The sequence below is a fragment of the Diplotaxodon limnothrissa genome, linkage group LG3 (assembly GCF_057381915.1).
Source record: "Diplotaxodon limnothrissa isolate DT_005_m linkage group LG3, D_limnothrissa_male_GT1.1, whole genome shotgun sequence".
Lineage (NCBI taxonomy): Eukaryota > Metazoa > Chordata > Actinopteri > Cichliformes > Cichlidae > Diplotaxodon > Diplotaxodon limnothrissa.
In genome coordinates, this window is record NC_140598.1 from 43124517 (window position 1) to 43150902 (window position 26386).

General features: G+C 39.6%; 1 pseudogene; it reads right to left on the bottom strand.

Moving 5' to 3' along the window:
• Nucleotides 1–26386, bottom strand: part of LOC146636010 (uncharacterized) — a 53635-nt pseudogene that overhangs the window by 15577 nt on the left and 11672 nt on the right.

Below are 26386 nucleotides of genomic sequence, written 5' to 3' on the forward strand. Positions count from 1 at the left end.
ATGAAAACAAAACTGTAAATTCAGACACGTGAGGTTGTGCTGAAAAGGATGATACCAAACAAGGCAAAGTAAATCGTTTTTAAAGGTGAACTGTAGAGGTAAAATCAAAAGTTGTTAAAAATGTCCAATTATACCCTGGACCCCAGAGGGTTAAACTTTTTTTTTAAGTAAAACAATAGTTACTTTTCAAGTAATTAATTTCTTTTAGAATCTTATAACTCAGTTACTTTTTTAAAGAAGTAACTAGTAATTATGATTAATTACTTTTTCAAAGTAACTTGCCCAACACTGGTTGGGACTGAAAAACTCAGAAAAACAAAGCAGTAGTTCAGATTTCAGCATACCTTTCTTATATTTCAAATTTCTCTTTTCTAATGCAGCCAAATAAATAGCTGTGTTGGTACAAAAAAAAGGGATTCATGTCTTAGATTTTACAGAGGAACTGATGATCTGGAGCTCACACACAGACATTCATTCTTTACTTTACATTTCAAACGCCATACCGGTTGTTGCTGTAGTTAATGTCGTTGATGGTGTTATGACTATAAAAACAGGAAAAAAGCAGCAGTTTAGATTTCAGCATACTGTTTTACATTTCAAACTAAGAACACTGAAAGTGTTGTTGTTATATATTACGGAAGTGTAGAGCTGCCACCCAGGCAAAAGAAAAATAGAGGTATATCACATTATAACGTGAAAAGTTTATTGTTCTAACAATATACTTTTCATGGTTGTACAATATACTATCACTACTATCACGTTATAACAAAAAACTTTTATGTTCATACAATATAAATATTATATTTCACGAACATGATAATTATGTATATTGTATTTGCATGATAGTATATTGTTCAGACATGAAGAGTGTAATGTTAGAACAGTAAACTAGGCTCTATTTTTCTTTTCCCTGGGTGGCAGCTCTACACTTCCGTAAAATACAGTGACTACACATTTTTTTTGTAATGATATTTACGGCAAAACAATACTTCAAAGAAGGAACAATGACGCAAGAAGAATGTTCACATACCAGGAGTTGTTGTTGGACATGAAGAAACATCTGTAGAGGGAAATTATACTTTTAAAATGTTCATTTTCTAGTGAATGACAAAAAAAAATTAACAGCAAAGAAGAAAATCCAAAAACACATGAAAAAGAGACAAAGGAAACAAGAACACACCATTATTTCTAACTATAGAGAGTTTACAGTGAAGCATATGTTTAATAAGTGATTCTAAGTAACCATAACTATATGTTGATGAACACACGCTGGTCAGATACATTCATTAAGGTCTTTGGTGAAAGCACTTTTCTGTAGCAACAGCTAGAAGATTTCAGTGCTTACCTGTGATTGGCTCACAGAACTCTCCAGTAGAAGGAAGTCCTTTTATGCACCCACATATTGGGGAGATGACATCACTACAGGCACCGTATACTTCACACTTGTCACATGACCAAGCAAACTGGTCCTCACACTGACACTGCTGCCCTCCAGTGGAGTTTGGATAGCACCCTTTTTAAGACAACACACACAGTTCATAAGTCATGCGGGATCAAATGAACACTATTACATATGACTGAGTACAAAAGTCAATTAAGATCAAGTCCTTACATGTGGTGAAGGTCAGGTTTTTCAGTGTTAAAGACTCAGTGATGGTTTGGGTTAGGGAGACATTTCTCACAATGTGTCTGAGTACATCACTGAAATCTGGGGCCACACTGGATGCTGGGATGTGTAATTCAAGGACTACATCAAAGTCCATTGGTGCTGTGAAGGAAAAAAGGGGAAAATTCATCACATAGACCTGTTACAATGATGGGAGATGTCATTTAATATAAGATATTGTGTTAAGCAGTGTATATGTCAGATTATCAAGGAGTTTAGCTTTGTTTTCCAATAATTTACTCCAGTCAGCTCTCCTCATTCGTTACATGAGACAACCTAATATATAAATAATTAGTGGTGCAACGGATCAAAAATCTCACGGTTCGGATCGGATGAAGGTTTTAAGTCACAGATCGGATTTTTGGATCAGCAAAAAAAGAAAAAACACAAAAGTTTAACATTTACGTATTGAAGTATTTTTTGCCTGTTAAAAACATTCAACTCAAGACTCATTCCACGCAATTATATAAAAAAATTAGGGCAGTACAGTCTTTGTATCACTCAATTCTATTCAATTCCATTTTATTTATAAAGCGCCAAATCACAACAACAGTCGCCTCAAGGCGCTTTATATTGTTAAGGTAGACCCTACGTGCACGTTAGCATATGCTACTTCCGGTGCGGAAACTCCTGTGGGGAGCTTTGTTTCCGGTGTCCTATTCACGCCTGGTTTATGTCTTGGGCATTTACCCAATATATCTGTAAATGATGTTCATCGACTTGTCGATATTTTCCCCCGCGCCTCAGAGCAAAAGAGAAAAGGGATTCAAATGTTATATTTCTCAGCTGTCCCTCGTTTATCGCGGGTGTTATGTTCTAAAAATAACCAGCGATAGGTGAAATCAAGTAGCCAATTTTATTTTTTGACGGTGCAAAACGTTTCGTGGACATCGTGGACATACAGTACTGCACTTCAGAGTCACACTGCTAGCAATCGATGCAGCGATTCTGTACTGTACAGGAGAGACGTCACGGAGGAGACCATCTGCAGCGATCAGGACGCAGGACACGCAGCGAACCGTGTTATAGTGAGGGACCACTGTAATTTTGAAGGTAATTCACAACATACCCTTTGTAAATACTAATGTATAGAAACCGTTACCAGCAATCATTCATTTTTTGTGTGGCTTTTTTTCACGGCTTGTTGACATGCTGTGTAGGTGTGTACTTGACTAGCTGATCTCGACATAACGGGGAAACATCTGGTTTGACTATTCTTCAGCTGTAGTTTGAATGCTGAACATTTGCCTGTTTAAATCATAAGACCAGTCACTATACAGAGATGTGCTTCTGAATGTGGATGATGTGTCTTCTGCTGCAGTAATGCAGTTCTGCTCTCTTTAAACGTCAAAATTGATCATTAGATTTTTTATGACACACAGTGGTGAGTGTTCCCACCTTCTGCTCTTTGTAACTTAACACGATCTTTCCGTTTTCGAGTTTTGGACATGATTTTGGAGTATATCTTAGTAGCAATTGACCGCAAAGTAAAGCTACCAGAAATGTACAACCCTACATCCGGTCTCAAACCAGGAACTTAGCATTTTCTCGTGCACAGGGTCTATAATACATACCGCTCATTATATCGCACTTCCGTTGCTCTGGAGGTCTGAACGATCTTGCCACTAAAGTGGACGCGAACGGGATATCATTGCGTGGCTCAAGCACGTGCATCATAGTTTAAACCCCTTGTTTTGCACAATGAAATACGGCCTCCCGTCTGCAGCTAAACACCCCAGTAGCTTTTGTAATAGCTTTAGCCCGGTCGGATTGGGCAGCAAAGCGCTGCTTAAATACCGCAAACTCCTCTGCTTCTCCACTTGGACCACTAGCGCTGGCCATAACTATCACTTAACAGACCCACCACACCACCATACACATACTTTTTTTCTTCTTTTTCGAATCTTCGGATCACGTGCGTGCCGAACCGTGGAGTGGGATCGGTTCAGATTATGGATCAACCGTAATCGGTTGCACCACTACAAATAATTGATTCATGAACGAACTGTAATGCTTATCTTTCGTAAGTTTTATTACTACATAATTGGTCGAACTTTATCCCTGCAATAAATAAATGAATAAATGCATAAATAACCAAGATGTTTGTCATACCAGGAGTTGTTGTTGGACATGGAGAGATACCTGTGAATGAAGATAAAAATTTAAATATTTCATTTTCTTCTCCCTGTAAAACGGTAATTTCAGTCATAATCAGCACCAGATTTAAAACATATTAAATATGGACACAAGCATTTTGCCACACATTATACTCAGTACTGGTCAGAATGCAATCAGTTATGTAAAAAATAAGTTGGTTTAAGTTAAAAACATTATAAAGAATAACAAAAAATAAACCATGATGATGATTCTAATAACAACCCTTTCACTAAAAGTCTGGCTGGAAACATCCTTGAAAGATATAATTGTGGGAGAATGGGTGGCAGCTATACACAAGAGCCACTAAAGAATGTCTGGCTTATATAATATATACACAGTTATAAAGAGAAAAATTAAAAGAACGATTTCTGGATTAAAAAGAGATTACGTTAAAATGACTGTTCATGTGAGAATGTACTAAAGATAGAGTATAACCATATATGACTGAATGTTGAAGTGGTGGAATTTCTATGTGAAGAATAACATAAAAAATGTAATGTAGTGATTTTAGAGTTTAGACTGGGAGGATGGAGATAGATATAGAGAGACGGATAGGGTGTGGCTGGACATTGGATGATTTTATGTAACCAACATGATTGGATGTCTAGATGGGGGGAGACAGAGGAGGAAGGTGAGTAGGCACTTGGCAGAGCATAAAAAACAGAGCACCCAGAGACACTCTTTTGTATTCCCTGCATCTCCTCTAAGATGAGCAGTTCAGAGGATTGGATTTGAAAATTATTCTATTTCTTCAGCTACAAGCTGCTTACTTGTGATTGGTTCACAGAACTCTCCACCAGGAGGAAGCCCTTTGATGCATTCACAGGTTTGGGAGGTGACATTATTGCATGCACCGTATAGGCCACATTTGTCACATGACCAGGCAAACTGGTCCTCACATTGACACTGCAGTCCTCCAGTGGAGTTTGGATAGCACCCTGATTAAGACATTTAAGAGAATGACCAAACACAGCTCATAAATCATGCACCAGAGTATGAACACATTTAAATGTGACTGAGCACAAAATTCTTACATGTGGAGAAGTTCAAGTCTTCTAGTATTAAAGACTCAGTGATGGTTTGGGGGAAGGACACATTTCTCACATAGCCTCTGAATAGATCAATGAAATTTGGGGGCAGACTGGATATTGGGAAGAGCAAGTTCAAGTCTATAATAAACTTCACTGGCTCTGTAGAGGAGACAAGGAGAAAATCACAAAACTCTTTCACAATTACGAGAAACAATTTCACATATTTTTTTTATTTTTATATCACATTTATCTCTATGTCTCTACTTCTATTGAGACTTTACAAGTTAACGACTATTGAAAAAGCTGTCATGTTACAGTAATCTGTGGTAAATAGACATTCGTGCTTTAACCTCCCAAGACCCGAACTCTTTCGTGGCATGCATTTTTAATTTCTCTTTGCTATTTGGGCTGATTGGGACCTGATGAATTTAAAAACAAAGAACTATGTGATTTTTTTTAACCTGATTTTTGTTTCTGAGAAAAAAGAGATCCACATATGAGGACATTCGGTTTAAATTTCGATAGAACAGTGGCAGTATAACGTCCTTGTAAGTGGATATCAGGCCCTTGTAGAGCAAAATTTAGTAATTTGGTCTAGACAACCCAAAATGTGATGTCCACATATCTGGACGCCAGGTCCTAGGAGGTTAAATTAAATGTGTTATAACATATGGTGATGTCTCTCATACACAACATATTTGTCACTACAGCTATAGAATTTTTGAAACATATTTCATAGCAAACTTCTGTATTAGGCAATTTAAAAAAAAAATCAAACATATGCACACACTTCTTGTTTTTTCTAAAGTGAATGAAGATTGGTGCCATACAATTATCCCACCCTGTTAAATTTAAAGTAAAAGCAATAATTAGAAGAAAATGGATTTTTTTCATACCGGGAGGGTTTGTTGGACTTGGAGAAATACCTGTAAACCAAGATAAAACATTTAATTATTTATTTTTAATACCCAGGAAAACAACACAATAACGGTTTACATACATCATCTTAAGAATTTGCTATTTGGACGGAAGTACAGGCCCATATCTCTTGATTAAAAAAAAAAAATAGCATATAGCATCTATTGTTAAAATTGTTAAAAATAGCATCTATGAAAGAATGGATCTTTCTAAAGAGCTCACTAACTCACTAACTACAGAAGTCCAAGCCTTCTCTGGCATGAGCTTAAAGACATGAGTTTCCTTGGCTGGGCAGCTGCAGCTGATCCAATTGAACATAAATGATTTAATTTTGAAAACAACAGTGATTTTGATGCAAATTTTTATTATAATGATACAAACCATTCTGAACATTATTCCAACAATCAATTTAACAATATAAATTTGGAGGTTATTTATATCTTGCATTTAAATAGTAGAAGTATTATTATTATTGTTAAAACTGAAAATTATTTAAAAACATCAACTCATCAGTTTGAAGTGATAGCCATGAGTGAGCCTTTAGTAACAAATAGAAAATGCAGATTTTTTGTTAGGAATTATGACTCTTTTATTATGACAAAGAAATTGGTGTGATGTTTTATGGTGGTGGTGTACAGAAAGATTTTCAGTGTAAGGAAATGTAGGTCTATCAGTATTTTTGGGAAAATATACACCGTAATTGTCGGGCTATAAGCCACTACTTTTTGCACAAGCTTTGAACCCTGTGGCTTTTAGTCAGGTGCGGCTTTTCTATGGATTGTCCGTGATTTTTGTGATATCGTAAGAGGATTTGTTTTGTTTTTTCCGCTGTTGTACGGCACTACGTTGCCTGGCAGAAGGATCGGGATTCAAGAGTGGTATGTTGGTCACATGTCCGTCCACCAGGCAACGTAGTGGCGTACGAAGTAGTGCGAAAAACAAACTTCAAAGTAGCGCTACGCGTTCAGCGGGAGGCGTGGATGACGAGCGGCGATAAACTTGCGAAAAGCAAGTTATGCTCAACTCCACCAGTGGAATCTGACAGCGTGGAAATGTGTGAAAACATCCATGATCACCAACAGATTTCTATGTATTCTGTATGACTTAAAGCAGTTATGACATGATATGATTTCTCACCCAATAAAGGAATATTTAATATATCAGTCTACTCTTCATTCTATCAGCAACAGTTATCACAGCTCGTACATTTGCTTTTTCCACATATACGTAAGCATTGGGCCAAATTTATTAATGCCAACATATTAAAAGAACAACATTTGTCTCTTATATATGATACATCTATAGATACACTGTCAAATAAATTTGTCTTTGAGTAAAGATTTAAGGTGATAGGACATATAAATAACTGCAACTTGAATCTTTACTAAGGCTCAGTATTTGACATGGAGTTCAAACTCACTGCTGTAATAGCTAATAATGATTAATATAATAACTATAATATTGGCCATATTATATTTACATTACCAAAGTGAGATGACTTTAGTCTCATGAACAACATTAGCTAATTGTTATTTACTAGCTAATCTTAAATGACTGTTCAGTACAGAAATTAAGCCCAAAAATCATGTTTTACAGTCCTGTGGTCTCAGCCTCAGATACTTATCAAATCACACAGAGCTCATGTAGAAACAAATGAACAAAATATGTTCTCCTTCATTTCTGTCAAACAAAGCTGTATGAAACGTTTCCAGCTGTTAGTATCATGGTTGCTAGGCAACCTGGGCAGCGCGACGGAGGCTAGACTGTCCCATTTCACAAGCCTACAAGCCTCGCACTTTCAGCCTTAGCGGTCTTTGAGGACCATTAAGGCTGCGTACTTTAAGGCTGCAGACCCAGAATTGGGATACAGCCATGGGGAGACAACACAAATGAACCAGCAACAAGCAGAAGGAAACACTTATATACACACACAGAGGGAACACACAGGCAGGGTAGACTAGACACAGAACAGAGGGAGCACAGAGTAACATGAGGGGGCAAAGGGAACAAAACCTAGGACCTAGAAATACAAAACCAAAACACCGACAGTAATAATGTGGGAAACATGTAATAAACAATTCAATTCACTGGGTCACAGACCCAAGAACATGACAATATCATTGTTAGGTTTTTCTCTGTACAGTATGTATTATTGTAGGGTCTACCTTACAATATAAAGCGCCTTGAGGTGACTGTTGTTGTGATTTGGCGCTGTAGAAATAAAATAGAATTGAATTGAACTTGGGAGTCCCTCCCAGCTGACCAAAATCATTCCTATTTTGCTATTTTGGATGGGCCCGTGGCTGGATTGGTAAAGGGCAGAGAGCTCCAGTCCGACTCAGATGCCAGCAAGGTGGAGGTGGAGTACTGGTTTGGGCTGGTATCATCAAAGATGAGCTTGTGGGGCCTTTTCGGGTTGAGGATGGAGTCAAGCTCAACTCCCAGTCCTACTGCCAGTTTCTGGAAGACACCTTCTTCAAGCAGTGGTACAGGAAGAAGTCTGCATCCTTCAAGAAAAACATGATTTTCATGCAGGACAATGCTCCATCACACGCGTCTAAGTACTCCACAGCGTGGCTGGCAAGAAAGGGTATAAAAGAAGAAAAACTAATGACATGGCCACCTTGTTCACCTGATCTGAACCCCATTGAGAACCTGTGGTCCATCATCAAATGTGAGATTTACAAGGAGGGAAAACAGTACACCTCTCTGAACAGTGTCTGGGAGGCTGTGGTTGCTGCTGCACGCAATGTTGATGGTGAACAGATCAAAACACTGACAGAATCCATGGATGGCAGGCTTTTGAGTGTCCTTGCAAAGAAAGGTGGCTATATTGGTCACTGATTTGTTTTTGTTTTGTTTTTGAATGTCAGAAATGTATATTTGTGAATGTGGAGATGTTATATTGGTTTCACTGGTAAAAATAAATAATTGAAATGGGTATTTATTTGTTTTTTGTTAAGTTGCCTAATAATTATGCACAGTAATAGTCACCTGCACACACAGATATCCCCCTAAAATAGCTAAAACTAAAAACAAACTAAAAACTACTTCCAAAAACATTCAGCTTTGATATTAATGAGTTTTTTGGGTTCATTGAGAACATGGTTGTTGTTCAATAATAAAATTATTCCTCAAAAATGCAACTTGCCTAATAATTCTGCACTCCCTGTATCTGTAATCTTGTAAGTTCTTTAACCCTTTAAGACCTACCATAGAACCAAGTCCCCCAGAGCTTATATTATATTTTTACATGCTGTAGTGCCATTTTTGGGAGCATTTCAAGTTGCTATACTTAAATACAACCACTATAACCCAAATTTTAATAATATGTATGCATTAAGTGCATAGTAACTACATAAATTGCAAAAAAGTGCAATAAACTACAAAAAATTGAAAATCGTTTTTGTTTTTTTAACATATATTTCTAGTTAGAGAAATTTAAGAGGCTTCATAGTTTTACTTTTGAAATACACCAATTTTTATATACTGCAGGAAAAAACGAAAATAAATATTATAATGCAAATTTGCAAAAAAAAACAGCATATGCATCAATTTAAACTATTTCCAGAAGTGTAATTTGAGTTGTAAGCATCCCAGAAATGATACAGAAGGGTCATAAAGTCAAACATAACTTTTAAAAACATCAGTATAGGCTCATAAGGCCCTGAAGGTAAAGAACTACATTTCTGCGAAAATGACGTCACTTCCGGTTTCATGCAGGTAATAGTGGACATGCAATAGTTCGCGCTGACGTCTATTCCAACGTAGGAAGTGTTATGAACAGCTGATCGGATCGGCAAAGCGTGTTTCTGGAATATTATTTTTTTGTTGCTGCAAGTGCTTTTTATGCAATTTTTGCAAAGCTACATGTGGAAGGAAACCGTGACCGAGGACAAGCTGATGGCATAAGATGCAAGTACAACTCCTCCGGTTTCATGTGCAAAAAAATTATTGCGCTAGCTTACATGGTTGCAGTGCTACAGTGATTTAAAAATAGTTACGCAAAACAGAGCGTGCCCACTCCGACCGGCTTTAAAGGGTTAAACTTTACTGTATTTCTCTTTAGATCAAAGCTGCATTTTTAGAGAAAGGTTCAACATTTCCCCAATCAAATATTCCTCAGTAGTGATGTGTCATTCACTTTGTAGTGAATCAGAAGAACCAACTCCCATCAAGTGAGAGTCACCTCACCACTTTTTGTTTTTAAAAAGGTTTCTTGTGTTGCCACAGTATTGATTGATTGATTGATTGACTCATCATACTTTATTCATCCCGAGGGAAATTGGGTTAAGGCTGCCAACCGTGCCAGCGCCGTGTTACCCTTCCGACCATTACATACATTACACAAACATCACATGGGGAAGACAGGTCAGAGGGGTATAACATGGAAAAAGCACAACATGAGGAAAGATAAGGAGAAAAAAAATAACTCCCCCCAGACTGAGCTGCAATAGGGAGATCAGTTTGAGAACAGAAAAAAACACCTCTGCACATAGCACATGAAAAAACTACCCCAAAGAAACACATGACAAGCAACAGGGATGGGTAAAGGGTGAGAGACAGCCGATTTAGTCAGTACATCCGGGCCTGCAGCCTATGCGCTGGTCTCCTTGATCCACCGTCAGCATCGGAGGGTAATAAGCGTCGAAGGCGTTTGGGGGGGTAAGGGGGATGAGTGTACATCTGCATGTGTATATATGTCTGTGTGCATGTGTGTGTGTGTCCAGAGTTCAGCTGAGACAGTGTCCTTCGCCCTGCCAGGCTAAGTAAACAGTCTTCCAGCCAACCCAGGTGGCCTTGCATAGAATGGGAAGAACACTCTAAACACAGTCGTGTTCTTGTTTGGCTCCAGCCTTGAGGCCGCAGCTGGCACCGAGGGGGTATCCGCATGAAGTGATGGTGTTTTTTACTTTAGTGCGAACAACTCATATGAATTTCAAAGCTTTTCTAACAGTCCAACACTGGTCTCTCAATCTCCCGTTGGAGAGCCGTGAGATTCTCCATGATGTTATCAACCTTAAGCTCCGTGATGTTGTCATTCTTGTGCTCAAAGAGCCTATTCTGAGAACTTACGACCGCAGTGAGCTGCTCCAAGATTGAATCCAATGTACACTCAGAGGTCTTGTTCTGCATATTCACAGCAGCCGTAAGCTTCTCCAAGATCTTGTAATTGCTGCACTCAATGAGCCCATTTTGAGAAACTCACGCCTCGTCCCATCGTTTCAATCCCAGTGGGCAGCCTTGTGGGGGTTTGAACAGCCGGTTCCGCTTTCTTAATTCTTCGATAAGTCAGGGCCAAACCAGCTCCGATCAGCAAGAACCCTGTTATCATGGTTCCGAATAGGTAGATATCTTCAGCACTCAGGCTCACCCAAGCCCAAACTTCTCGTTGAGAAAGGGGTGTCAATTGCATTCAGGGACCAGATGATCAAATCCATAATTCCTCTTTTAGGTTTTAGAGAACAGACTGTGAGAGAATGTTCCAGGGAAAAGTAATACAAAAAACACGAGACTAGACAAGGACATAAGAGGCTAAGCAGGGAGAGGAGGAAGAGGAGAAAAGTGCGACTGCCTTTGTCAAGAGCAAGAGTCTTCCCACACAAAATAATTTGTGCTAAACGTAAGCGCAGATATGATCTGTGAAAAAAAGTCAAGATTGTGTGTTTTGTGGTCTAAGGTTTTGTGCCCAGGGTTTCTCATTGTCTCACACATTTGCCGAGCCTTAGCAAGCACATGAATGAGAGGCGGAGGCGATTAAAGTTTATATTAACAGGTTATTAATCAAAAGAATATCTCACCTGAACAGATGACAGCAGCATCCTGACCATGTTCACATCTGTTTGATCCAAATCCACTGTGTTGACACTCAGTTAGAGAACTTTCATTTCCTGAACAGGTCACATTGTCAAGCCAGATCTGTCCAGTTCCTGCACCAAAGTGAGCTGATTGAGGAACTTCCAGTGCCGACCCACAGTTTAACTGTCTGCAAACCACCTGAGCATCATTTAAGTCCCAGCCATCATCACAGACTGTTCCCCAGCTGTTATTGTGATAAACTTCAACTCTTCCAGAACATCGACTTGATCCAGATCCAGTTAATCTGATTGGACCTTTTAATGAAAAACATGTGACACAAACGATGTTTTAATATATGTCTCTTAAAGAAAGCAAAGATACATATCACACAAAAATACATTAACATGCAGTATGTTCCATGCCAAAAAGTGATGTCACCTGAACAGATGACACCAGCATCATAATAATGTATATTGTAGTAGTTGTAGTAGTAGTAGTAGTAGTAGGGGTTTCCCCATCCAGGGTGTTGACATTCAGTTAGAGAACTTTCACTTCCTGAACAGCTCACACCACTGAGCCAGATCTGTCCAGTTCCTGCACCAAAGTAAGCTGATCGAGGAGCTTGTAGTGCAGACCCACAGTTTAACTGTCTGCAAACCACCTCGGCATCATTTAAGTCCCAGTTATAATCAGAGACTGTTCCCCAGACATTATCATGATAAACTTCAACTCTGCCAGAACATCGGCTCGATCCAGAACCAGCTAATCTAATCAGATCTAAAAGGGAAAGAACATGAAAAACAGTTAAATACAGCCTTACCTCAAAAATGACTATCTTGCAATATCATGTTGATCCAGCAGTTTTCACACCTGAACAGATGACAGCAGCATCCTGACCATGTTCACATCTGTTTGATCCAAATCCACTGTGCTGACACTCAGTCAAAGAACTTTCATTTCCTGAACAGGTCACATGATCAAGCCAAATCTGTCCAGTTCCTGCACCAAAGTGAGCTGAATGAGGAACTTCCAGTGCCGACCCACAGTTTAACTGTCTGCAAACCACCTCAGCATCATTTAAGTCCCAGCCATCATCACAGACTGTTCCCCAGCTGTTATTGTGATAAACTTCAACTCTTCCAGAACATCGAGTTGATCCAGATCCAGTTAAAATGATGGACACAGCTGAAAACAAAACACAGAGAAGATATGAAGGGGACCAAACAAACAATACTTTAAGTTTCCAGCCATAGATTCCAAGTTATAGCAGAACGGTAAACTGAAAGGTGTAATACTGTCAGTCCACACAGCTTTAACACTAATAAAACAGTCTATAAAAAGTCCAATGGATTCACTCCTGATCTACAAAGACATTCAGCTCCCAAATTTGTATTATGACAGAGTTTGTGAGGACTGCAGAACATCCACATTAAGAAAGTTGAAGCAGGCGACTTTGTTTGAATTGTTTCAATTACAAGACCTGAAAAGAACTAAGAAAACTTCAAGTTGCAGACTTTATCAAATCTTTCAGGGGTATGGTCTCCCTTAATCATGCACACACACACTCACACACAGACACACACTCACGCACAGACACACACACACACACACACACACACACAAGCCCGGTCAGCAATCTTAGTGAGGACCTTCATTGACATCATGCTTTCCCTTGCCCAGGGGTCAGCAACCTTTAACACCCAAAGAGCCACTTGGGCCCAGTTTTCACGCAAAAGAAAACACTGGGAGCCGCAAATACTTTTTGACATCTAAAATGAAGATAACACTGTATATATTGTTTTTTTTTTACCTTTATGCTTTGTGTGAACAACTAAAGTAAGTAAGTAAAGTTTATTTATTAAGCACTTTTCACAGACAGGCAGTCACAAAGCGCTGTACACAAATATTAAAATAAACAATACAATCAATAGACATTATACACAATGTAAAAGATCAAATGTAAATAATGTAAAGAATATAAAATACGTAGATCAACAAAAGGCTTGTTTGAACAGAAAAGTTTAACTGCTTTTTAAAAGTATCCACAGAGCAACTAAGGTGTGTTGTGTGGAGCAGGGAAATTATTTTACTGCTATTGGTAAATAATCATCATTATTACTATTGCATTAATAATATAATCTGCAGCATTGATATTGCATTCAGTAGGGGTGCAACGATACACAAAATTCACGGTTCGGTTCGGTTCGATACTTTGGTGTCACGGTTCGATATTTTTTCGATACAAAAAAATGTTCATGCCTTTTTAATTTGTCATTTATTAAAATTATAAATATATGTTTTAACTCAAAAGTACAGTTTTTGAATTTAACCCTAACCCTTGTGCGTGTTTTTTATTTTGACAGCGAATGCGCACCTGCGGACCACTTATGTGCAGCCCTGGTTATTTAGCTCGTCATATTGCAGCCACAGAAATTATTTTGTCCATGAAACCATAAAGCTGCACTTTCTTTTTGCCTCATAGTCTGATTTGTCATAACTTCTCCGTTTTGTGGTAAGCTTTTCTTTGGCTGTCACTTCTTCACCCTGACCTGTCTTATTTGGCTCAGCAGAACTGAAATGCTTTTACACGCTCACTCACATAAGCTCAGCGATTCTCTGCACGATCAACCTCTCACATGTTTAAGCTGCGGGAGATTTCACTTGTCATGTTTGCATAGTAAGCTAACGATTAATAAGACGATGTCAGAGGAATTGGTGCACAAATTATCATCACTCACAGATCAGTGCTGTCGCTCTCTATACACAGTTCGCACGATTGCAAAGTGAAAGCAAAAAAACAAGCGCAAATTCAAACGCGACTTCAATATGTCACATATTGACAGTGGCTCACCGATGCCAATGACATAATTACCCAGCTACATTTCTGAAAGAATGCAAAAGCATTGACATATATTTTTCCTACAATAGCCCGACGGGCAGGGAAGAGAAAGATTTTGGTAGCCCGACTGAAAAAATCGCTAGCTCCGGGATGTCGGGCTAGCGATATTGCGAGCCCTGTATCTGATTGAGGAATCACTCATCTTTGGAAAAGAGAGTTTATTACAGAGAAATGTCTCTTTCCAAAATAAAAGCTATACTATCCGCTTCTTCTGGGCTATATTCTCAGCAGCATAAGGAGAATCATGTGCTAACAGCTGTCTAAATGACTCGGCTAAAGTTAGTAGCATGCTTGCTTTTTTTTGTCTGCTTCCACTTGTCTTTGCACTAGGATGATGTCGGCGTAAATGTGCAGTCATATTCGTTGTGTTCCCACTAGTGCTTTCAGGTTAATCTTGTTGAAATTACCTTAACGCCACAACACGGCAAATCTCCGTTAACGAGCTACCGCCGATCACTCCGTGCATGGAGCTAGACGGCCAACACGTTAACGAGCTAACTGCGCTAACACACTAGTTCACACCAATGTAATTGAGCATTGCATGGCACATTCAACATACTGTTTTACTTTAGTCCATGACTCGCTTACCTTCAGGGTCATACGTCACATGAAAACCAAAATAATTCCAAACGCCAGATCTGAATGACGTTCAATTTGCCTGTTGCAAGTAGAGCTTAACTTCTGTCTCGCTAGCTTGCCCTGCGCTCTTCCCTCTGACTATGCTGTCTGTGTTGAGCGCTCAGTGGATCTGCGCTCGACAGTGCAGCCTAGGCGGAGTAGTCGAACACAGATTCACTGAGCGCTCAACACAGACAGCATCGTCAGAAGGAAAATTGATCAAATAAATTACAAATGTTGTATTGTTCGATACATATGCGTACCGAACCGAAAGCACTGTATCGAACGGTTCAATATCGATACGAATATCGTTGCACCCCTAGCATTCAGATGTTTAAACAGTGTGTGTGTCTTTCAGAAAGACTAAGTTGCAGGCAGGAGTTGACAGGAAGTTGCAGAGAGTTTGCAGAAGTGAAAGCAGAGTCTAAGTTATTCTGAGGAGCAGGTTAGACGAGGCTATTTGAATTACTAGGTTATTCAAATTGTCTGTTATACTTTTATATTCTTTTATTAAGCTTTTAGTAGAGGTTCTTGATTAAAACATTTATTCAACATAGTACATATAGTTTCAGTTAGGTTATTACACATAAGGATGAGACTCTGGTCTGGTAAAAGGTCAGAAGTGCAACGGGTGAATTGAGAGAGCATTTGAGGACGACATAGACACACACACACACTTAGTTAAAGAGAATCATTTATAGGTGGAAGTTTAATCATGTTTTGCTTGGGGTTGCAAAAAGAGCAGTTTGTCGCAGAACTGCTGCTGATGTGTCAAGATGATAAGCGAGCATCCGGCAGTGACAGGAAGTACCGGCCATGAAGATAGAAGACAACGTTCTTTTAAACCGTGTTAAAAGTCATTGTGGTTTTGATTTGACGTGTGTATATATTCTGTCTGTGACGTATGAGGGGTCTTCCCACGCGTGAATTCATTAAAATCAATTGTTTGACCAAGATCTTCTGGACCATGGTTGTTTGTACTCTCCTTCCTCAATTATGTGGACCTTAACAGTTGCTTATGAAATCCATGAAGTGCTACAGAGAAAATTACATTTTATTTATGTAATTAACACATTTTGAATTCTTAAAGAAATATAACAAATGGAAAGACACCCAGCTGAACTAAAATGATCCATGTAGCAAACAAAAACTGTTGTGAGCCGCCACCCTTATATCGCCTTTGGGCTTTTGGAGCCTTGACCTGACTTTTAAAAAATAATTGGAAAAAAAGAACTATGCTGCTAAAAGATGAAAAATAGATATTTGCATAATTCTGCCTAAATATGTATTTTACCTGGTTAATGTGTGTGGCGGGGCGTGGTCTGCAGTGCCGCTGCATGGGAGTCGGACTCACCTGAGCGGCACCCGCAGTCACGCCTCGTCGCCTCAAAGTCTGTGCTCTCTCTGCTGTTGCTTTGGTGTGTGTCGGGCTGTGAGCTGAAAAGCTACAGCTGGCTGTATGCGTACAACAACCGTGTGTGAAAAGCGGTCGATAAAGAGATGCTGAAAAGCATGTTGATGGAAACATCGTCGGGTCTGCCGTGATATGTATACAATAAGACTTATGGTCCCGAACCTCTGCGCACAGCGCCTGCAAATCGGGGCTGCATGAAGTCACTTTCATCTTCACGCAGGACTGTAAGCTGTCATCTGTGAGGCATGAGCGGTGTTTGTTTTTAACATAGCTCACGGTGGAGAACAGCTAACGACATAATAAGGATCAGAAGATCCATAATTGGCCTACCTGGGGTCGAAAGTCTCGATAAATGCACAGCGTTTCGGCGGGTATACCGGCTTCCGCGAGTGTGACGCTTATTTTGAGCGATGAAAAAAATAATAAGATATAATTTTATTTTTATATTTCAAAATCACAATAATCTTCCAATTTAGAACTACAAGTTAAAAAAAGAACTAAACACAAATAAAATACACTTCAGCTAAATACTTCTAATTTATTCTCCCAAACCACCCAGAGCCGCAAAATCAAGACTAAAGAGCCGCATGCGGCTCCGGAGCCACGGGTTGCCGACCCCTGGCCTAACCGTAGCCCTTACCCTAAACCTAACCATAACCTAATTGTAACCCTGACACTAAAACCACATTTTGAGCATCAAGAATGCCTTTACAAGCCTTCAAACTTTTGAGGACCGGTTTGTGTGTCCTCACAAGTGACTGTTGGTTCTCACAAGTGTAGTAGAATAAAGATGTCGGTCCTCACAAAGAGAGATATACAGGTACATACACACAAATATGTCAGGCTGACTTTCCCTCTCTGAAAATATCTTCCATGTCCCGCTCATAAATGTTCATTTGAAACTATTAAAATGTTCCTTTAAGGTATTTAAATGAAATCTCTAATCTTATAAGTTATTTAAAAAGTAATGTATAGCTCTCTGGATCTGAGCTGCGTTTAAAGAGAAAGATGCAAACATTTTACCACTCAAATATTCTACAGTGTGGTTCTTGCACAGGTGAGTTTGACTGTTCACACTGAATTTCATTATAAAACACACTAACAAGTGGAAGATGGAAGTCTAAAAAAAAGGTTGTTTTTACAGTGTTTAACATTCATCAGATCATCAAAAGAATATCTCACCTGAACAGATGACAGCAGCATCCTGACCATGTTCACATCTGTTTGATCCAAATCCACTGTGCTGACACTCAGTTAGAGAACTTTCATTTCCTGAACAGGTCACATGATCAAGCCAGATCTGTCCAGTTCCTGCACCAAAGTGAGCTGATCGAGGAACTTCCAGTGCCGACCCACAGTTTAACTGTCTGCAAACCACCCCAGCATCATTTAAGTCCCAGCCATCATTACAGACTGTTCCCCAGCTGTTATTGTGATAAACTTCAACTCTGCCAGAACATCGAGTTGATCCAGATCCAGTTAATCTGATTGGACCTTTTAATGAAAAACACGTGACACAAACGATGTTTTAATATATGTCTCTTAAAGAAAGCAAAGATACATATCACACAAAAATACATTAACATGCAGTATGTTCCATGCCAAAAAGTGATGTCACCTGAACAGATGACACCAGCATCATAATAATGTATATTGTAGTAGTTGTAGTAGTAGTAGTAGTAGTAGTAGTAGTAGTTTCCCCATCCAGAGTGTTGACATTCAGTTAGAGAACTTTCACTTCCTGAACAGCTCACACCACTGAGCCAGATCTGTCCAGTTCCTGCACCAAAGTAAGCTGATCGAGGAGCTTGTAGTGCAGACCCACAGTTTAACTGTCTGCAAACCACCTCGGCATCATTTAAGTCCCAGTTATAATCAGAGACTGTTCCCCAGACATTATCATGATAAACTTCAACTCTGCCAGAACATCGGCTCGATCCAGAACCAGCCAACCTGATCACATCTAAAAGGCAAAGAACATGAAAAACAGTTAAATACAGCCTTACCTCAAAAAAGACTATCTTGCAATACCATGTTGATCCAGCAGTTTTCACACCTGAACAGATGACAGCAGCATCCTGACCATGTCCACAGCTGTTTGATCCAAATCCACTGTGCTGACACTCAGTCAAAGAACTTTCATTTCCTGAACAGGTCACATGATCAAGCCAGATCTGTCCAGTTCCTGCACCAAAGTGAGCTGAATGAGGAACTTCCAGTGCCGACCCACAGTTTAACTGTCTGCAAACCACCTGAGCATCATTTAAGTCCCAGCCATCATCACAGACTGTTCCCCAGCTGTTATTGTGATAAACTTCAACTCTTCCAGAACATCGAGTCGATCCAGATCCAGTTAAAATGATGGACACAGCTGAAAACAAAACACAGAGAAGATATGAAGGGAACCAAACATAGAATACTTTAAGATTCCAGCCATAGATTCCAAGTTATAGCAGAACGGTAAACTGAAAGGTGTAATACTGTCAGTCCACACAGCTTTAACACTAATAAAACAGTCTATAAAATGTCCAATGGATTCACTCCTGACCTACAAAGACATTCAGCTCCCAAATTTGTATTATGACAGAGTTTGTGAGGACTGCAGAACATCCACATTAAGAAAGTTGAAGCAGGCGACTTTGTTTGAATTGTTTCAATTACAAGACCTGAAAAGAACTAAGAAAACTTCAAGTTGCAGACTTTATCAAATCTTTCAGGGGTATGGTCTCCCTTGAACACGCACACACACACACACACACACACACACACACACACACACACACACAAGCCCGGTCAGCAATCTTAGTGAGGACCTTCATTGACATAATGCTTTCCCTTGCCCAGGGGTCAGCAACCTTTAACACCCAAAGAGCCACTTGGACCCAGTTTTCACGCAAAAGAAAACACTGGGAGCCGCAAATACTTTTTGACATCTAAAATGAAGATAACACTGTATATATTGTTTTTTTTTTACCTTTATGCTTTGTGTGAACAACTAAAGTAAGTAAGTAAAGTTTATTTATTAAGCGCTTTTCACAGACAGGCAGTCACAAAGCGCTGTACACAAATATTAAAATAAACAATACAATCAATAGACATTATACACAATGTAAAAGATCAAATGTAAATAATGTAAAGAATATAAAATACGTAGATCAACAAAAGGCTTGTTTGAACAGAAAAGTTAAACTGCTTTTTAAAAGAATCCACAGAGCAACTAAGGTGCGTTACTTATGAAATCCATGAAGTGCTAATGAAAAAATTACATTTTATTTATGTAAATAACACATTTTGAACTCTTAAAGAAATATAACAAAAGGAAAGACACCCAGCTGAACTAAAATGATCCATGTAGCAAACAAAAACTGTTGTGAGCCGCCACCCTTATATCGCCTTTGGGCTTTTGGAGCCTTGACCTGACTTTTAAAAAATAATTGGAAAAAAAGAACTATGCTGCTAAAAGATGAAAAATGGATATTTGCATAATTCTGCCTAAATATGTATTTTACCTGGTTAATGTGTGTGGCGGGGCGTGGTCTGCAGTGCCGCTGCATGGGAGTCGGACTCACCTGAGCGGCACCCGCAGTCACGCCTCGTCGCCTCAAAGTCTGTGCTCTCTCTGCTGTTGCTTTGGTGTGTGTCGGGCTGTGAGCTGAAAAGCTACAGCCGGCTGTATGCGTACAACAACCGTGTGTGAAAAGCGGTCGATAAAGAGATGCTGAAAAGCATGTTGATGGAAACATCGTCGGGTCTGCCGTGATATGTATACAATAAGACTTATGGTCCCGAACCTCTGCGCACAGCGCCTGCAAATCGGGGCTGCATGAAGTCACTTTCATCTTCACGCAGGACTGTAAGCTGTCATCTGTGAGGCATGAGCGGTGTTTGTTTTTAACATAGTTCACGGTGGAGAACAGCTAACGACATAATAAGGATCAGAAGATCCATAATTGGCCTACCTGGGGTTGAAAGTCTCGATAAATGCACAGCGTTTCGGCGGGTATACTGGCTTCCGCGAGTGTGACGCTTATTTTGAGCGATGAAAAAAATAATAAGATATAATTTTATTTTTATATTTCAAAATCACAATAATCTTCCAATTTAGAACTACAAGTTAAAAAAAGAACTAAACACAAATAAAATACACTTCAGCTAAATACTTCTAATTGTCACGGTTCTGGGTCCGTTGGACCCAGTATTTTGAGTTTATTGTGTTTTGATTTAAGTTTTCATCAGGGATTGTGTTCTTGTTCTCGTCGTGTTATGGTGATGATTATGATTTCTATTATTAGAGTTCCATGTTTCTGTTTATCTGGGTTTACGATGTGAGTTTAGTTTCATATGTCATTTCCTGTCTGTCTCTCAGTGTCAGGTCTGCGTCTTGGTGTGGTGTTCTCATTTCCTGTTTTATTGTGAAGGTCTGGGTCTCATGTGAGTGTGTTCAGTTTTACCTTTGTCTCGTCTTGTTGATTATTCCCAGCTGTGTCCACCACCTGTGTGTAATTCCCCTGTGGTTCTCTGTGTATTTAAGTCATGTCTTCCGTCATTGTTGTTGCTGGTCCGTCTGTGTATTCCACCCTGTGTCATCTGTGTATCTACCATGTCACATCCGTGTGCTCTCCCTGCTGTCCATCGTCATTCTCCTCTGCTCGTTCTCATTCAGGTTTGTGCTTTGTAGTTTAGTTGTTTCCCAGTATAGTTTAGTTCCAGCTCCATTTGCCGTTTGTATTTACTTTCATGTTCAATAAACCACCTTTACACCTTCACGACTGCCTGCACTTGGATCCTCCTTCATTTCCTCCACACGGCTCACCTCACTCGCCGTGACACTAATTTAATTTCCCAAACCACCCGGAGCCGCAAAATCAAGACTAAAGAGCCGCATGAGGCTCCGGAGCCACGGGTTGCCGACCCCTGGCCTAACCGTAGCCCTTACCCTAAACCTAACCATAACCTAATTGTAACCCTGACACTAAAACCACATTTTGAGCATCAAGAACGCCTTTACAAGCCTTCAAACTTTTGAGGACCGGTTTGTGTGTCCTCACAAGTGACTGTTGGTTCTCACAAGTGTAGTAGAATGAAGATGTCGGTCCTCACAAAGATAGATATACAGGAACACACACACACATATGTCAGGCTGACTTTCCCTCTCTGAAAATATCTTCCACGTCCCGCTCATAAATGTTCATTTGAAACTATTAAAATGTTCCTTTAAGGTATTTAAATGAAATCTCTAATCTTATAAGTTATTTAAAAAGTAATGTATAGCTCTCTGGATCTGAGCTGCGTTTAAAGAGAAAGATGCAAACATTTTACCACTCAAATATTCTACAGTGTGGTTCTTGCACAGGTGAGTTTGACTGTTCACACTGAATTTCATTATGAAACACACTAATAAGTGGAAGACGGAAGTCTAAAAAAAAAGGTTATTTTTTACAGTGATTAACATTCATCAGATGATCAAAAGAATATCTCACCTGAACAGATGACAGCAGCATCCTGACCATGTTCACATGTGTTTGATCCAAATCCACTGTGCTGACACTCAGTTAGAGAACTTTCATTTCCTGAACAGGTCACATTGTCAAGCCAAATCTGTCCAGTTCCTGCACCAAAGTGAGCTGATTGAGGAACTTCCAGTGCCGACCCACAGTTTATCTGTCTGCAAACCACCCCAGCATCATTTAAGTCCCAGCCATCATCACAGACTGTTCCCCAGCTGTTATTGTGATAAACTTCAACTCTGCCAGAACATCGACTTGATCCAGATCCAGTTAATCTGATTGGACCTTTTAATGAAAAACATGTGACACAAACGATGTTTTAATATATGTCCCTTAAAGAAAACAAAGATACATATCACACAAAAATACATTAACATGCAGTATGTTCCATGTCAAAAAGTGATGTCACCTGAACAGATGACACCAGCATCAGAATAATGTCCATTGTAGTAGTAGTAGTAGTAGTTTCCCCATCCAGAGTGTTGACATTCAGTTAGAGAACTTTCATTTCCTGAACAGCTCACACCACTGAGCCAGATCTGTCCAGTTCCTGCACCAAAGTAAGCTGTTCGAGGAGCTTGTAGTGCAGACCCACAGTTTAACTGTCTGCAAACCACCTCGGCATCATTTAGGTCCCAGTTATAATCAGAGACTGTTCCCCAGACGTTATTGTGAAAGATTTCAACTCTGCCAGAACATCGGCTCGATCCAGAACCGGCCAACCTGATCAGATCTAAAAGGCAAAGAACATGAAAAACAGTTAAATACAGCCTTACCTCAAAAATGACTATCTTGCAATATCATGTTGATCCAGTAGTTTTCACACCTGAACAGATGACAGCAGCATCCTGACCATGTTCACATCTGTTTGATCCAAATCCACTGTGCTGACACTCAGTTAGAGAACTTTCATTTCCTGAACAGGTGACATCATCAAGCCAAATCTGTCCAGTTCCTGCACCAAAGTGAGCTGATTGAGGAACTTCCAGTGCCGACCCACAGTTTATCTGTCTGCAAACCACCTGAGCATCATTTAAGTCCCAGCCATCATTACAGACTGTTCCCCAGCTGTTACTGTGATAAACTTCAACTCTGCCAGAACATCGAGTCGATCCAGATCCAGTTAATCTGATCACACCTTTTATGTAAAAGACATAACACAAACTATATTTCAATACATATCTTAAAGAAAATACAGATGCATAACACTCAAAAATACATTAACATGCAGTTTTTTTCATATCAGGAAGTCATGTCACCTGAACACATGACACCAACATCATATGAATGTAAACTGTAGTAGTAGGTGTAGTAGTTTCCCCATCCAGAGTGTTGACATTCAGTTACAGAACTTTCATTTCCTGAACAGCTCACACCACTGAGCCAGACCTGTCCAGTTCCTGCACCAAACTTATATGATGGGGTAGCTTGTAGTGCAGACCCACAGTTTATCTCTCTGCAAACCACCTCAGCATCATTTAAGACCCAGTTATGATCAGAAACTGTTCCCCAGACATTATCATGATAAACTTCAACTCTGCCAGAGCATCGAGATGATCCAGAACCAGCTAATCTAATCAGATCTAAAAGGGAAAGAACATGAAAAACATTATAATAAATCCTTACATCAAAAAAGACTTAATGGAAGACACAAATGAACAGACTAACTGAATGTTTTCTCACCTGAACAGATGACAGCAGCATCCTGACCACGTACACAGCTGTTTGATCCAAATCCACTGTGTTGACACTCAGTTAGAGAACTTTCACTTCCTGAACAGGTCACATTGTCAAGCCAGATCTGTCCAGTTCCTGCACCAAAGTGAGCTGAATGAGGAACTTCCAGTGCCGACCCACAGTTTAACTGTCTGCAAACCACCTGAGCATCATTTAAGTCCCAGCCATCATCACAGACTGTTCCCCAGCTGTTATTGTGATAAACTTCAACTCTTCCAGAACATCGAGTCGATCCAGATCCAGTTAAAATGATGGACACAGCTGAAAACAAAATACAGAGATTATATAAAGGGAACCAAACAAAGAATACTTTAAGTTTCCAGCCATAGATTCCAAGTTATAGCAGAACGGTAAACTGAAAGGTGTAATACTGTCAGTCCACACAGATTGAACCCTAATAAAACAGTCTATAAAAAGTCCAATGGATTCACTCCTGACCTACAAAGACATCCAGCTCCCAAATTTGAATTAAGACAGAGTTTGTGAGGACTGCAGAACATCCACATTAAGAAAGTTAAAGCAGGCGACTTTGTTTGAATTGTTTCAATTACAAGACCTGAAAAGGACTAAGAAAACTTCAAGTTGCAGACTTTATCAAATCTTTCAGGGGTATGGTCTCCCTTGAACATGCACACACACACTTACACACACATACAGATGTCAGGCTGACTTTCCCTCTCTGAAATTATCTTCCATGTCCCGCTCATAAATGTTAATTTTAAACTATTAAAATGTTCCTTTAAGGTATTTAAATGAAATCTCTAATCTTATAAGTTATTTAAAAAGTAATGTATAGCTCTCTGGATCTGAGCTGCGTTTAAAGAGAAAGATGCAAACATTTTACCACTCAAATATTCTACAGTGTGGTTCTTGCACAGATGACTTTGACTGTTCACACTGAATTTCATTATAAAACACACTAACAAGTGGAAGATGGAAGTCTAAAAAAAAGGTTGTTTTTACAGTGTTTAACATTCATCTGATGATCAAAAGAATATCTCACCTGAACAGATGACAGCAGCATCCTGACCATGTTCACATCTGTTTGATCCAAATCCACTGTGTTGACACTCAGTTAGAGAACTTTCATTTCCTGAACAGGTCACATTGTCAAGCCAAATCTGTCCAGTTCCTGCACCAAAGTGAGCTGATTGAGGAACTTCCAGTGCCGACCCACAGTTTAACTGTCTGCAAACCACCCCAGCATCATTTAAGTCCCAGCCATCATCACAGACTGTTCCCCAGCTGTTATTGTGATAAACTTCAACTCTGCCAGAACACCGACTTGATCCAGATCCAGTTAATCTGATTGGACCTTTTAATGAAAAACATGTGACACAAACGATGTTTTAATATATGTCTCTTAAAGAAAACAAAGATACATATCACACAAAAATACATTAACATGCAGTGTGTTCCATGCCAAAAAGTGATGTCACCTGAACAGATGACACCAGCATCAGAATAATGTCCATTGTAGTAGTAGTAGTAGTAGTAGTAGTAGTAGGGGTTTCCCCATCCAGGGTGTTGACATTCAGTTAGAGAACTTTCATTTCCTGAACAGCTCACACCACTGAGCCAGATCTGTCCAGTTCCTGCACCAAAGTAAGCTGATCGAGGAGCTTGTAGTGCAGACCCACAGTTTAACTGTCTGCAAACCACCTCGGCATCATTTAAGTCCCAGTTATAATCAGAGACTGTTCCCCAGACATTATCATGATAAACTTCAACTCTGCCAGAACATCGGCTCGATCCAGAACCAGCCAACCTGATCAGATCTAAAAGGCAAAGAACATGAAAAAAAGTTAAATACAGCCTTACCTCAAAAAAGACTATCTTGCAATATCATGTTGATCCAGCAGTTTTCACACCTGAACAGATGACAGCAGCATCCTGACCATGTTCACATCTGTTTGATCCAAATCCACTGTGCTGACACTCAGTTAGAGAACTTTCACTTCCTGAACAGGTCACATGATCAAGCCAAATCTGTCCAGTTCCTGCACCAAAGTGAGCTGATTGAGGAACTTCCAGTGCCGACCCACAGTTTAACTGTCTGCAAACCACCTGAGCATCATTTAAGTCCCAGCCATCATCACAGACTGTTCCCCAGCTGTTATTGTGATAAACTTCAACTCTTCCAGAACATCGAGTCGATCCAGATCCAGTTAAAATGATGGACACAGCTGAAAACAAAACACAGAGATTATATAAAGGGAACCAAACATAGAATACTTTAAGATTCCAGCCATAGATTCCAAGTTATAGCAGAACGGTAAACTGAAAGGTGTAATACTGTCAGTCCACACAGCTTTAACACTAATAAAACAGTCTATAAAAAGTCCAATGGATTCACTCCTGATCTACAAAGACATTCAGCTCCCAAATTTGTATTATGACAGAGTTTGTGAGGACTGCAGAACATCCACATTAAGAAAGTTGAAGCAGGCGACTTTGTTTGAATTGTTTCAATTACAAGACCTGAAAAGAACTAAGAAAACTTCAAGTTGCAGACTTTATCAAATCTTTCAGGGGTATGGTCTCCCTTGAACACGCACACACACACTCACACACAGACACACACTCACGCACACACACACACACACACACACACACACACACACACACACACACACACAC